Here is a 15,762-nt window from a genome sequence, read left to right on the forward strand (position 1 = left end):
CAACATATAATTGTATGAGAGGATGATAGAATGGAGAAGGGAGTGAAAAGTCATTCTTGAAAAGATGACTTCCAGAATTCTGTCCTATCAACAAAATGTATGAAAACAGAACTCCTACATGCAAAAAGATGTTTGTCACTGTCTGATTAATAATTAAGACTAAATTGGAATCCATCTAATGTTCACCATTAGGACAATAGTTAAACTAGTACATTCGCTTTATTATAAGAGCAAAAGCTCCCTGAAGTTTCACTGGCTAGAAATGTGACAGCCTTTCCTTTCTAAACCAGGTACCAGTAATGACAATTGTGGCGAATGGCTTAGAAACTAATCTTGATTTCTGACCCTCAGGCTAGAGAAAGACCCATATCCCCTAAAGAACATGGTTGTTATATGAACAAGACAGTTGACAAAAAGAAATGGCTATTGCCTGGACAACCAACAATGAGTGAGGCAGACAAATCAAGTGACCTGGGCAGAAGCTATTCCACAGGAGCTGTGTGTAGGGAAATTTGATTGGAAAGGGTTTGAGAGAGAGTGAAAGGAGAGTAATTACAGCAGTAAGTATAGACAACTCTTTTGAGAATTTTTGCTATAAAAGCTAGAAGAGAAATGAAGTGGTAGCTGGACAGGGATGTAGGGGCTAAGAGAGATTTGTATCTAAGATTGGAGAAATTACTGCATAGTTAATGTTGATGAGTTTGAAGGCAAAAGTTGAGATGCAGAAGAGAGGAAGTGATGTTGATTAAGAGAGAGTTGATAGGTATGAATGCATACATGGGAGGTTGGTCTCACGAGAAGGATAATTCATCCACGGTGATAGGAGGCAAGGAAGGGTCGGGCCCAGATGTAGTAGATTGTAGATAATGTAGGAAGCTTGTGTAAATTCTCTTCTGATTGCTTTTGCAGAATCCCAACGTGTAAAGTATTCAATAAGTTTCTCAGGCAGATTAAATTCTTGTTTGGAAGAGAATATTTCATTGTGTTCCCATGAATAATTTCCATGATGTCTTGATTCTTGATTTTAACTAGGCTGATTGTTAGTACAGTAAGGTTATTGTTCTAAAACTATATTTATAAATAGATCAGTGGGATCAGTGCTAGGATAGAAGGAAGTGTCCCTGTACTTTGAATAAAATTCAAACTCCTTATTGGAGATACAGATCCCTACATAATCTGATCTTTGTCCACCTCTCTAAACACATCAAGTATTATTCTTCCCTTGCTTATTCTGTTCCGGCCAAATCGTCTTTTTTTTTTTTGCCGATGTCAAGCTCATTTCAGTTTTGTAATCTTTGCACTTCCTGTTTCCCTCTTCTTGGAACACTTTTCCATCGGGTATGCATAGGGCAGTCTCACTGGCATCATTTAGGGCTCAGTGAATCTCTGTAGTCCCTTTATCTAAAGTTGTGATACCCTGACCAACCGCTAGTTTATTACTGCATTTTGCTTCTTTGTACCATTTAGCACTAACCAAAATTCTATTACTTCTTTCTTAATTTCTGCTTCCCCAGCAATTAATATAGAGCCTGGTATATATTAGTTGCCCAAATTTTTTAAATGATTGAATGGGAAAAGCTCTGTTCTTATCCTTAATTGCATTCAACCTTTTTATCAGCAACTTAGAAAGAGACATAGAATAATATGCTTATCAAATTTGTAGATGCTGCTACATGGAACATATAAGTATCCCAATGTGTTGAAATGAAGTGCTGAAATAAAACTATTTTAACAGGGATGAAAGCAAAATGTCAAATTTAGGTTAAAAAATTTACTATAGAATCATAGATCAGCAATATTTCATGAGTAAAAAGGCCTGGGAATTTTAATTGTAGATTGCAGAGTGGCTAAAATAGTTAACCTGAATTAATAAAGGCACAATACCCAGAAAACAGTGCCCTGTGTTCTGCTGGGTTAAACCCAGAGCTGGAGCAGTGTGCTTGTTTAGGTTATTTGATTGTCTGAACATATTTTTACACTTACATTTAAGTCATTATTTTTCAATGAGCAGTATAAATTGTTGTGTTAACTGGCCAGCAACTTCTGTTCTTGCAGGCAACATGAATGGAAAAATGAACTTGTAATCAGCTAGCTGATTATCAAACGAAAGTAATAGTTATCTTTGATGACATCAGATTCTTGAGTTACCTCCACACCAGGTGTGTCAGTAGAGGGTATGATCCTCTCCCAAGGCTCTGCCTCTCACTGGGCTCAGGTCTAGGGGTGATAATGGCTCCCTTCCATTGTTGGTCCTTGGGGACTCAACATGCTTTGTTGGGTCCCCTAGTTCTGCTCTCATCCTTGTTAGAGACCCTCCATTAAATTCTACTCAACATCTCAATTTCCTTTAGGACACTGATTGATAGCATAGCTTTTGGGATTCCCCAAGCTGTAACATTTTAGGAGGGGCAAATTTTGCTTTCCTTAATCATTACACACGTACCTCAGTTGAAGTATTTGTAATGATAACTTTTTGAATACTTGTGTGTGCCCGATATCTTGTATGCCTTATTCCTAAGTCTTAAAGTTATAGAACAAGGTAGGCATTATTATTTGCATTTTACAGATGAGGAACTTAAAGCTCAGGGAAGTTAGGTAATTTAACCAAGGTGATTTAACCAAGGTGATTGTTTATAATTTTGAGTCTGACTCTATTTCCATTGTACCTACTACCTCTCTTATCTCCACCATGCACATTGGATTCTCTTTTGTTAGTCTGATTACTTAGCTGGACTCTCTTGAGTTTTTCGAAGGTAGATACTATATTGTATTGTCTTATCTCCACTGCCTAGCATAGTGTCGGGCACATGGGAGACATGCAACATATTTTTTGAATGAGCGGTTAGAGGAGAAATGTTGCTTATCTGTTAACCTATATTTCTGTTCTTTGGGAATACACATCAGGTCTTTGATTTCATATTTACTTCCCCATTAAAGGCCTTCATGCTCCTTTTCTCTTTTTATCACTGGCCCTCACTCTCATGTACTTGATTTTCTTCTATATGCACTCCTTGCTGAACGTTTAGACGTGTCACACATCAGAGATAAACATCAAGAGGCAACTTGGAAATGGTGAGAAAATAAAAATGCAAATAATGATAGTATCTATTCAGTGGGTCTGGGGTTAAGAGTAGTGGGAAGACATTGTTAAAAGCCATTTAAATCCTCCCATACCTTCTCTTAACATATACTGTTTTGTTTGGACACACTATTGGTGGTGTTGATTCTGTCCCTGACACTCGTAAAATGAAGAGGTTCCACTTTGTATATTTTAGCATTTATACAGTGGATACATTGGGTTAATTGCTTGTCATAGGTTATCATACGCATTATAGCATATATACTTGCCTTAGAGAATGGCTTAAGAAATACCAAATAAGGGACAGCAAATGACACACCTGGACATTGTAATTCTCCTCATCTCCTTAGACATGGATCAGGTATGCTGATCTATTTTATAAAATGTTTAACAAAAATGCTGGCCAAACTTAAGAGCCACACTGTTCACTTGCAGCAGCATGTTCTATGGTAGGGAAAATTCAATCCAAGTCTTTGCTTTTATTCATGTAGTAATGTTTTGGCTTCTGCCTCTGGGCCCTTAATATGGAAATAATCAACTCAGAAGTCCTAGAACACCGAAATGTTACAACTAAACAAGACAGTATTAGATTAGAGAAGAAATCTGACTCTAGTTTTTAAAAAATTTTTCTGACTAGTTTATTCTTATTGAACTTTCCTCCAATGTCTTATTTTGAAAAATTTCAATTCAATGAAAAGATCAGAAGAATGGTAAGATGAATATCCATATACCCTTCTCCCAGATTAACTAATTGTTCACCTTGTGCCACATATGTTTTATCCCCTTTTATAACTAATAATAATTACTTTTTGAAGCATTTATAATAGATATCTAGTAAAAATTTCACACTCATTTTATTGCCTTTAGTAGCAACTAGATTTATAAATGCTATGAGGGTAGGAACAGGCTGCCTTGCACATTGCTGCACCCCTGGCACCTAACATAATGTTTGGCATGTAGTAGGAGCTCAATAAATATTCATTGATTGATGGGCTGAGTTGTTCTTTATACATTTGGCCATGACTAGCCGAACAAATCAATAATCGAAGTTGGAAAGAAATTAAGTCAATCTGATCTTGAAGCAAAATATCCAAAAGTGTACTCAAGTTTTAAGGGAAATATGTCTAAATCGTCCTCTTATTTCTCTGGGCACTTATTAGAAAGCCTTTCATTACATAGGTGCTTATTAAATATTCCTGAAGAAAACTTGGTTAGAGTATCCAAAATAGTTCTGACTATGATCAAGCTTAGGAAAATAAGCCTCAATGATAAAAACTTAGAGAGTGAGTTTATTCAGACTGGGACAATTCATGAATGGATCTGATGTCTCAACTGGTCCCTGTTGCAAGATTGAGTCTGAGCTGGAATTCAGGGAAGAGGAAGAACAATGAACACAGAACAGAAAAAAAAAAAAAAAAAGAAAAAGAAAAAAGTAAAATTAATTAAAACTACTACACAGGAATTCTTAGACATAAAGTATAACTTCTGAAGAGTGAAGGCTATTAAGTTTTGAAATTGGAGGATTTATAGAGGTAATTCTCTTCTGTAGATCTCCTCTTCTGTGGAGGAATCCACTACAGCATAGACTTTCTAGTTTTTTATATGTTTCTTACTAAAATGACCACATCTAAACATACCAAATAGATTAAAAAAAAAGTGTCAACAGAATATTTCCCCTTTTCCTGCATAATAAAGTTCAAATATCTTAGCACATAATTCAAGAGCCTCTGCAAAAATAACTTCCAACTATCTTAATACCTTCACTTTTCCTGTTTCATGCCTAGCTTGGGTTGGTCTAAGAGTGGTGGTCCAGAATCTTCCTAAGCATGTTCTATGGAACTCTAGTGCCCCTAATAGAGAGCATCTAGCATCTCTAATAACATCTGGTGTTAAAAAATTTTGCATGGTGAAAAAGTTTGGGAAATGTTTCATATTAGATCCCTGACCCACCTGCTGTAGGTTCAATGACAAATGAACCTCATTAGCCCAATCAGAATTACATTAGCCCAATCAGAGGATCTGAACAATTCTGCAGTTGAGAAATCAGTTTAATGTATAGTTTACCAAACTTACTTGACCAAGGAGTTGTTGTTGTTGTTGTTGTTGTTGTTTTGGATGGCAGGATATTTATTAACATCATGAAAGATACTTGTGTTCTCCAGAATACAGTTTGCAGAATGCTGCTTAACCATCGTAATACTTGGAATTCCTTGAATGTTGCTCATGCCATTCTGACTGGAATAACTTAATTTATTTAGAAAAACCCCCATCTTTAAAAAGATATTCCAAGGGACTTACAAGAAGGAAGCCATAAAAGACAGGGAGTAATTGTGGAACTAATTCTGTGATTTAGACCCAAGTTTAAATGCTCTCCAAGGTCTGTAATCAACTGTCTATTATAAAGTTGGAAGCACAGTCTTTAACTACAGTTCTTCTGCATTCTCTCCTTACTTTGACTAATTTCAACCTCAGAATTTGGTGTCATTTACATTTTAGTCTTTAGGATAAAGATTTTTAGATCAAGGAATTTGTACAAAAATCCTATGTGTGGAGTGATGGAATGATATTTGAAGCAAACTGTGTCCATGAAGTTAATAGCATTTGGTAAGTTCAAAAGTGTCACCTGTTGAGTTTTGCAGGATTTATTCAAATGAGTGTCAATTATTGAAAGAATGACATACATCTTTGGGCATGAGTCATGTAGGTTTGCAGCCAGCCCCAAAGGGTTTGTGTATGTGGCAGAGTGCCGTAAATACATGCCTCACCATGCTTACCATCCAGCATCACCAGGAGCAGCGGATGGTCGATCGTTGCCACTGACTGAGGCCTGCTAGGATCCCATAATTGGAGAGGGACACCTGATGAAGACTCTCCTGCTGCCAGTGGGGCTGCTGCTGACCTGGGACAATGGATGGGTTCTGGGAGACAAGGTAGTCTCAGGCACAGAGCTCCAGGAAGTATCCACACAGGGGAGTAAGTACATTAATAAGGAAATTAAAAATGCTCTCACAGATCAAGCCCTAATAGAACAAATGTAGAAGCGCAAATCACTACTCAGCAACTCAGAAGAAGCCAAGAAGAAGAAAGAGGATGCCCTAAGTGATACCAAGGATTCTGAAATGAAGCTGAAGGCGTCCCAGGGGGTGTGTAATGACACCATGGTGGCCCTCCGGGAGGAGTGTAAGCCCTGCTTGAAACAGACCTGCATGAAGTTCTACACACCTGCCTGGTTGGCTGTCAGCTTAAGTTATTTATGAACCAGTTCTCCCATCTACTTCTGGACTAATGGTGGCTGCATGGACTCCCTGATGGAGAAGACCGGCAGCTGACACATGCCCTGGACATCGTGCAGGACAGTTTCAACCAGACAACCAGCATTATGGACAAGACTTTCCACGACAGACTCTTCACCCATGAGCCACACCCTTCACTACACACCCTTCAAGTCATTCCAGGAGAGGCCTCTTTTCTTCAATCCCAAGTCCTGCATAACCCAGAACAGAATGTGTTTTCCGGCATATTAACCCTTGAACTTCCACAACATGTTTTAGCCCTTCTTTGACATGACATACCAGGCTCAACAGGCCCTGGATGTCAACTTTCATAGAATCCCCTACCACTTCCCAATGGAATTCACAGAAGACAACTAAGACCATGCTGTGTGCAAGGAGAGATCCGTCACAACTCCACAAGATGCCTGAGGATGAAGGACCAGTGTGACAAATGCCAGGAGATCTTATCAGTGGACTGTTCGGCTGGCAACCCCTCTCAGGTTCAGTTGTGACAGGAGCTTAACAGTTCCCTCCAGCTTGCTGAGAAGTTCACCAAGCTGTACCCTGTGCTTCTGCAGTCCTCCTAGGAGAAGATGTTCAACACATCCTCTCTGCTGAAGCAGCTGAATGAACAATTGATCTGGGTGTCCCAGCTGGCTAATATCACTCAAAGTAGAGGCGCCTGGGTGGCACAGCGGTTAAGCGTCTGCCTTCGGCTCAGGGCGTGATCCCGGCGTTGTGGGATCGAGCCCCACATCAGGCTCCTCCGCTATGAGCCTGCTTCTTCCTCTCCCACTCTCCCTGCTTGTGTTCCCTCTCTCACTGGCTGTCTCTATCTCTGTCAAATAAATAAATAAATCTTTAAAAATATATATATCACTCAAAGTAAAGACCCATTCTATCTCCAGGTCACTATGGTGAGTTCCCTGACTTCTGACTCCAGTGTTCCCTCTGGCCTCAGTAAGGTGGTTACGAAGCTCTTTGATTCTGACTTCATCACTGTGATGGTCCCAGAAGTCTCCGAACAATCGTAAGTTTTTGGACAATGTGGCAGAGAAAGCACTTCAGGAATACCGCCAAAAGAACTGGGAGAATGAGATGTGAACATTACCTCTCTAAATATGGGGGTGTCTGAATTCAGTTGCCCCCAAAATGAACCACAGGCCCCTAGAAAGAGCTCTGCATGTCATCAAGTGACCAGGCCTTGCCTTGAGGCCCTCCTGTCCCCTCGCCCAGCCTTTCCTCCCTCTGGACTCTGCACTGTAATGCCTGTGTTCACTGATCATGGGAAGAAATCCCACTAACTCATTAAAACTGCCAGTAATCTGAAAAAAAAAAAAAAGAATGACATACATTTAATAAATAAAATAAAATGAGAATCTTTCTTGGTGAACAGAAATGACCTTTATGACATATGCTTGTGTGCTTATTTAGAGAAATAGAGAATGGATGAACTATTTGTATTGAATACTCATTACTTTGTCAGTTTCTCTGAGATGTTCATAAATTGTGTCATTTATTCACTAATTTTGTCAACTTACTGTTAAGAGGCAATTTCCATGGGGTTTTCATGTTTCTGCACATCTTGTGAGCAGAGGTAGTGATAGCATTTTGTTCTGGATGATCTTTTCAAAGATGTCTGAGAGTGAACAGAAGATAGAGATAATATCTTTCTCTGGAGCAGAGAGCCAGTCTTTTTGCTGTCCAATATGATTATTTTCATTATTGTCCTCCTGAGCAGCTTTGGACAGGTTTTCTTGTAGCCCAATCTCTTGTAAGAAAAAATTGGGATTTCTCAAACTCAGGGTATCTCAGCTGTGATGCAAACCCATTGGGTGAGCAGCACTTGTATAGGCTGCTCTGTGTAACCTATGAAACTTGTGGGATAAGAGGAACCAATACAAACATGAAGTTCAAGGTGTTGACTGTACCGTGAGTAACACAATCTTTTGTCTCCAACCCAAGGGTCATGTGTCTTCTGCCACTATCCAAAAAACTATGGCAGACTAACTTGTCAGCTTGCAGAAGTTGGTAAAATCTCAGAGCTGTAACAATGTTGTTGTTGTTGTTGTTGTTGTTGTTGTTGTTGTTACAATTTTTGACACTTGTAGGAAGCATCCTCTTCAGGAATATGGGTTTGGAAGATTTTTTTTCTGGATGTCGTCAAGGCTTGACCTGAATCAGGATCCCTGGTGTGGATCATTACTAGATGATCAGGTGGGGCAGAGTTGAATCCGGAGAGAAAAGCATTGCTGGCCTGAGGCAAATATCAAGCGAACAGGGTCTTATCTAAGAAAAGCCATCTAAGCTGGGTTTGAGGTAGACCTGAATGAGTGAACAGACTAGGAAGTGGACAGCCCTCCAGAGTTAGGATGGCTCACATAAGCACATATCCCAGACAAAAGTGGTCAGAAGCAGGTTGGCAAAAACTAACCACTTGATTCCTTTCTATTCTAAAGCATGATTTTTCATACAGAATGAGCTCTTTTTCCTCCTCCATAAGTGACCTTTAGGTAAGAATTCGAGTTCTTAAGTTGCTAAGTCCTTGGGCTGTTCTACTCCCAGATCTGGCAGGCCCTAGTCATTGTCATTACTAGTGTTTAAAAGAAAATGATGTTCTTTCCTGATCGGGAACGTTGGCTGAGCCCTGATATTTTCCTTTCTTAGGGTGTGTTGGTTCCTGGTGTCCAGTTGTCCAGGTTCTTCTCCAGGATAGGCTTCTGCTCCTGGGACAAGTAACCCTTAACTGTTGGGGTGAAAGTATGACACTTTGAGCCTTAAGAGATCACTCTGGACAAATAAAAACAAACAAACAAACAAAACAAGTTAATAGTGGCTTCAATAATAACAAATTTCCAAGCGATGTGTCATTCACTTTTCTCAGTATAAACAGTTACGGCTCCCTCAGGAATTTGGAACTGTTGGTTGTGCTCTTTCTAAAGGGGAATGTGGTTAAAATAACAGCAGTCAGTCCAAGCTGGCAGGCCAAAGCAGTGGTGGCTAAGCCTCTTTGTACTCGTAAAAAGACTTATAAAAATGGGTATGCCATGAAATGCAACAGCCACAGCATGATCACGTGAAAGTGTGTGGAGAAAACTCCCCAGCTATTTCAGATGCTTAATTTTGGCCCTAATTATTGTGCCGCTCTGAATAACTTAGCAGTTATTCTATCATTGTTATTAGGATCAACAAATATACAAATTTTTATTACTTTTTTTTTTTTTGAGAGAGAGAGAGAGAGGGTGGGCGGGGAGTGGTGGAGGGAGAGAATCTTAAGCAGGCTCCATGCTTTGCGCAGAGCCTGACATGGGGCTCCATCCATCTCAAGACCCTGAGATCATGACCTGAGCTGAAGTCCAAAGTCAGACACTTAACTGAGTTACCCAGGTGCCCCACATATTTTCTTTACTTTAAGGAGAACATTTAGGAGATATTTATCTTAGAAATGTATAGTCATATGTTGTCTATGTTCTTGTATAATATGCTTATATAATCTTATGTATAAGCAGTGGGGACCATGCTTCTGGAAGTTGAATTTGGAGTAAAAAAGGCAACATGAGTGAAAAAAAACCCCAGAGTGTAGGCCTTGGTCTTGAAGCAGAACTGGCTGTCATAAACCAAGTTCAAAAGCAATCTAAGAGAAGCAGGGAATGAGATGGCATTAGAATTCTAGGCCACGTTGGATTTTAGGACAGCTGGTTAAGAGGGAAGACCACCTGATTAGAAGTGCAGGAAAGTAAAAGAAATGTTTAGCTTGGTGGCAGAGAATGGGAAAAGCGAATACAGGTAGAAGGACTATTCAGGCTTATCTGTGGCTCAGGGTAAGTAGGATAACTATAAGCAAAACAAAGCACCAGACGAGTGTCTGACAAGACTGCTTTAACAGAGCAAACTAGGTGGAGAGGGAGCTACGAAGTACCTGCAAACTATAACCCAGTCTGTTCTGTGCCTGGTCATAGCTGTGTGGTTAGGAGCACCTGGAGGAAGACTGGGCCTGTTTGTGTCTCCCTCCTTTGGCTGGAGAACAAAATGTCTCTGATGGGGAGGGTTCCCGCCAGTCTGGGTTGGTTAAGAGCCCCTCAGCCAAGTCTGGGATGAGTATAAGCAAGAGTAGAGCTAAAGCTAACTGCAGTAATTGAGAGAGGAGATTTATATACACTATCATCCTGAGGGACCAGAAGGCATCAGAAGTTCTGGGAGGGAGATGGGGTAAGCATTCCTTTTTATTGTGTATATTATGTGCCAGGCTCTATGCTAGGTTTTGGGAATACAAGATGACAAGACAACACCTACCCTCTGATAATTTAGAGTGCCATAGCTAAACTAGACAAGCTGATTACAATAAAGTGTGGTAAGAACCGTGGTATCAAGGTTACTACAGGACTCTCCAGGAATACACAAGGTGGTGGTGAAGGGCACATATTGTAAAAGATGGCTTTCTGGAGGAGGTGATCATCAAATTGTGTCAAAAAAGATGAGTAGAGGGGAGGCAAGTAAAGACGAAGATTTTCTAAATTGAGGTTTGTGCGAATCCTGTGAATTGAGAGAAGGCATGATGCATTCTGCAACCTTCAAGGTTTCAGGGTAAATGAGGCTGGAGAGCCATAAGGAGCATCACATATTCTCGACAGTGGTGGAAAAACTCAACCACTCAGTTTTAGGTTTCTCAGACCAGCTCCAATCATGGAGAGTAGTGGCTGTCTTAATTATCTTTGTGCCCTTTTCTAGGCAAGCTGATCTTGTGGGGATTTCCTCACCATGGAACAGAGTCCAAGCTCTCTCTTCAAGGGCTAGAGGGTGGAGAGGGACTAGAAATGGCCTCTTTATTTCATATATACCCACACGCTAAGATGCTAGCACTCTTCCCCTTTGACTTTATTTTTTTGTTTAAAGATTTTATTTATTTATTTGACAGAGATAGACACAGCCAGCGAGAGAGGGAACACAAGCAGGGGGAGCGGGAGAGGAAGAAGCAGGCTCATAGTGGAGGAACCTGATGTGGGGCTCGATCCCATAACGCCGGGATCACACCCTGAGCCGAAGGCAGACACTCAACCGCTGTGCCACCCAGGCGCCCCCCCCCTTTGACTTTAGAATGAGGTCACAAACCAGCATACCCAGATAAACCCGTGGTGATTTTTTCCGTGAGTTCTCCCCTTAGCAGAGGGATATGGACCCATACGCGTCAATAAATAGCAGACTCTTGACAATTTTGGGGCCTATGCTTTAGGTCTTATAGTCCTTGGGCTGAATTTATATTTACCGTCTTCCTTTCTGGTTTAAAGATGTTGCAGAAAATGAAAATGTCATGTTCGTTTAGTACTGCTTAGATATTATCTGTGGTAATGGATTGTTGCTATGAATATCTGAGTTGCTATGAATGCTCAAAAAGGCAGAGTGTGGGTTAAAGTGAAAGTACAAGAACACTGTATTAACCACAAGATTCTGATGGTTCTGGTGCTAGATGGCAAGTTATGAGGCTTGTGTTGCCCACCTCATGTGGCTATTTGTAAGATTAAATCACAAAAGGTATATGAAAGGGAGGTGTCCCTAGGATACTGTATAAATATAAGATGTTATTATTTGACATGCTCCTTGTCTAGCTTTCTAAAAAAAGAGCATTTTTTGAAATATCTTTTAGCTGAGAATGAGTTACCATGGTATTAGAGATACTTTAATGAAACATTGACAAATAAATGAAAAAAAAATAAAATGTTGTCATTTATGAGTTTTAGAAAAATTCCAAGATAGTTAACATACCGTGTAAATGGGTTTCAGGTATACAGTATAGTGATTCAACACTTCCATACAATACCCAGTGCTCATCACAGCAAGTATGTTCCTTAATCCCCTCACCTATTCCATCTATCTACCCACACACCTCTCCTCTGGTAACCATCCATTTGTTTGTTCTCTATGGTTAAGAGTCTGTTTCTTGGTTTCTCTCTCTCTCTCTCTTTTCCTTTGCTTGTTTGTTTTGTTTCTTAAATTCCATATATGAGTGAAATAATAGGCCTTTGTCTTTCTCTGACTGACTTATTTCGCTTGGCATAATACTCTCTCATAATACTCATAATTCTCTTTAGCTCCATCCACATCATTGCAAATGCCAGGATTTCATTCTGAGCCATAAAATGGCTCAGTAGTATTCCATTCTCTCTCTCTCCCTCTACACACACACCCACACATACACACACACACATCTTCTTTATCCATTTATCACTTGGTGTACACTAGGGCTCTTTCCATAATTTGGATATTATAGATAATGCTGCTATAAACATCAGGGTGCATGTGCCCCTTTGAATCAGCATTTTTGTATACTTTGTATAAATTCCTAGTAGTGTAATTGCTGGGTCTTAGGGTAGTTCTATTTCTAACTTTTTGAAGAATCCCCATACCATTTCCACAGTAGCTGCACCAGTTTTCATTTCCACCAACAGTGCAGGTGGTTCCTTTTTCTTCACACCCGCCAACATCTGATGTTTCCTGTGTTATTAATTTTAGCCATTCTGACAGGTGCGAGGTGATGGTTCATTGTAGTTTTGATTTGCAGATCCCTGATGAGGAGTGATGTTGAGCATCTTTTCTTGTGTCTGTTGGCCATCTGTATGTTTTCTTTGGAGAAATACCTGTTCATGTATTCTGCCCATTTTTGAATTGGATTGTTTTTCGGTTCTTGAGTTGTATCAGTTCTTTTTATATTTTGGATACTAACACTTTATTGGATATGTCATTTGCAAATATCTTTTCCCATGCTGTAGTCTGCCTTTTAGTTTTGTTGATTGTTTCCTTATGTGTGTAGAAGCTTTTTATTCTGATGTAGTCCCTATAGTTTAGTTTTGCTTTTATTTCCTTTAGCTCAGGAGACATATCTAGAAAAATGCTACTGTGGCCGATGTCAAAGAAATTACTGCCTGTGCTCTCTTCAAAGATTTTTATGTTTCATGTCTCACATTTATGCTTTAATCTATTTTGAGTTTATTTTTATGTATGGTATAAGAAAGTGGTGCAGTTTTATTCTTTTGCATGTAGCTGTCCGGTTCTGCCAACACCATTTGTTGAAGAGACTTTTTTGCATTGCATATTCTTGCTCCCTTTGTTGTAGATTAATTGACCATATAATTGTGGGATTATTTCTGGGTTTTCTATTCTGTTTCATTGACTTATGTGTCTATTTTTTGTTCCAGTACCATACTGTTTTGATTACTACAGCTTTGTAGTATAACTTGATGTCTGGGATTGTGATACCTCCAACTTTGCTTTTCTTTTTCAAAATTGCTTTTGTTATTCGGGGTCTTTGTGGTTCCATATAAATTTTAGAATTGTTTATTTTAGTTCTGTGGAAAATTCTTTTGGTACTTTGATAAGGGTTGCATTAAATCTGTAGATTTCTTTTAGTACTATAGGCATTTTAACAATATTTGTTATTCCTATCCATGAGCATAGGATGTCTTTTCATTTCTTTGTATCACCTTCAATTTCTTTCATCACTGTTTTATAGTTTTTAGGGTACAGGTTTTTCACCTCTTTCAGTAGCTTTATTCCTAGGTATTTGATTACTTTTGGTGCAATTTAAATGGGACTGTTTTCTTAATTTGTCTTTCTGCTGCTTTATTATTAAAATGCAACAGATTTCTGCACATTGATTTTGTATACTGTGACAAAATTTCTATCCTGAATTCATTTATCAGTTCTAGTAGTTTTTTGGTGGAGTCTTTAGGGTTTTCTATACATAGTATCATGTCACCTGCAGATAGTGAGAGTTTTACTTCTTCCTTACTAATTTGGATGCCTTTTATTTCTTTTCTTGTCTGATTGCTGTGACTAGGACTTCCAGTACTATGTTGAATAAAAGTGGTGAGACTGGACATCCTTGTCTTGTTCCTAACCTTAGGGGAAAAACTCTCAGTTTTTCATCATTGAGTATGATGTTCACTGTGGGCTTTTCATATACAGCCTTTATTATGTGGAGGTATGTTCCCCCTAAACCCATTTTGTTGGGGGTTTTTTTTTTTTTTGTCATGAATGAGTGTTGTACTTCATCAAATGCTTTTTCTGCCTCTATTGAAATGATCATATGGTTTTCATCCACTCTCATTGATGTGATGTATCATGTTGATTGATTTATGAATATTGAACCACCCTTGCTTCACAGGAGTAAATACCACTTGATTGTGGTGAATGATTTTTTGATGTACTGTTGGATTCAGTTTGCTAGTATTTTGTTGAGGATTTTTGCATCTATGTTCATAAGAGATATAGGCCTGTACTCTTTTTTTTGTGGTGTCTTTATCTGGTTTTGGTATTAGGGTGATGTTGTCCTCATAGAATGAATTTGGAAGATGCCCTTTTTCTTCTGTTTTTTGGAATAGTTTGGGAAGAGTAGTTATTAACCCTTCTTTAAATGTTTGGTAGAATTCACCCACGAAACTGTTTGGTTCTGGATTTTTGTTTGTTGGGAGGTTTTTGATTACTGATTCAATTTCATTGCTGGTAATCAGTCTGTTCAAATTTTCTATTTCTTTCTGCTTCAGTTTTGGTAGATTATACATTTCTAGGAATTTATCTATTTCCTCTATCTCTTCTGATTTGTTGGCATATAGTATTTCATAATATTCTCTAACAATTGTTTGTATTTCTGTGGTGTTAGTTGTTATTGCTCCTCTTTCATTTCTGATTTTGTTTGAGTCATCGCTTGTTTTTGATGAGTCTGGCTAAAGGCTTATCAATTTTGTTGATCTTTTCAAAGAACCAGCTTTTGGTTTCATTGATCTTATTGTTTTCTTAGTTTCTATATCATTTACTTCTGCTCTAATCTTTATTATTTCCTTCCTTCTACTGGTTTTGGGTTTGTTTGTTGTTCTTTTTCTATCTCCTTTAGGTGTAAGGTTACATAGTTTATTTGAGATTTTTCTTGCTCCTTGAGGTAGGCCTGTATTTATTATAAATTTCTCTCCTAGAACTGCTTTTGCTGCATGCCAAAGAGTCTGGGCCATTGTATTTTAATTTTCATTTGTCTTCATGTATTTTTTAATTTTTCCTTTGATTTCTTGGTTGAGCCAGTCATTGTTTAGTAGCATCTTATTTAGCCTTCATATATTTGTGGTCTTTTCAGATTTTTTCTTGTGGTTAATTTCTAGTTTCATAGCATTATGGTCAGAAAAGATTCAAGGTATGACTGTAATCTTTTTGAATTTGTTGAAGCTTGATTTGTGGCCTAATATGTGATCTATTCTAGAGAATGTTCCATATGCACTTGAAAAGAATGTGCATTTTGCTGTTTTAGGATGGAATGTTCTGATGAATATATCTGTTAGATCCATCTAGTCCAGTGTGTCCTGCAAAGCCACTATTTCCTTGTTAGTTTTCTGTTTGGATGATCTGTCCAAAGATGTAAGTAGAGTGTTA

General features: G+C 38.7%; 1 pseudogene; it reads left to right on the forward strand.

The window, feature by feature from the left end:
- The first annotated feature begins 5,900 nt into the window (after window positions 1-5,900).
- On the forward strand, window positions 5,901-7,664 carry LOC100479136 (annotated as a pseudogene).
- Window positions 7,665-15,762: the final 8,098 nt, after the last annotated feature.

Source organism: Ailuropoda melanoleuca, chromosome 7 (genome assembly GCF_002007445.2).
Source record: "Ailuropoda melanoleuca isolate Jingjing chromosome 7, ASM200744v2, whole genome shotgun sequence".
In the NCBI taxonomy this organism is placed as follows: domain Eukaryota; kingdom Metazoa; phylum Chordata; class Mammalia; order Carnivora; family Ursidae; genus Ailuropoda; species Ailuropoda melanoleuca.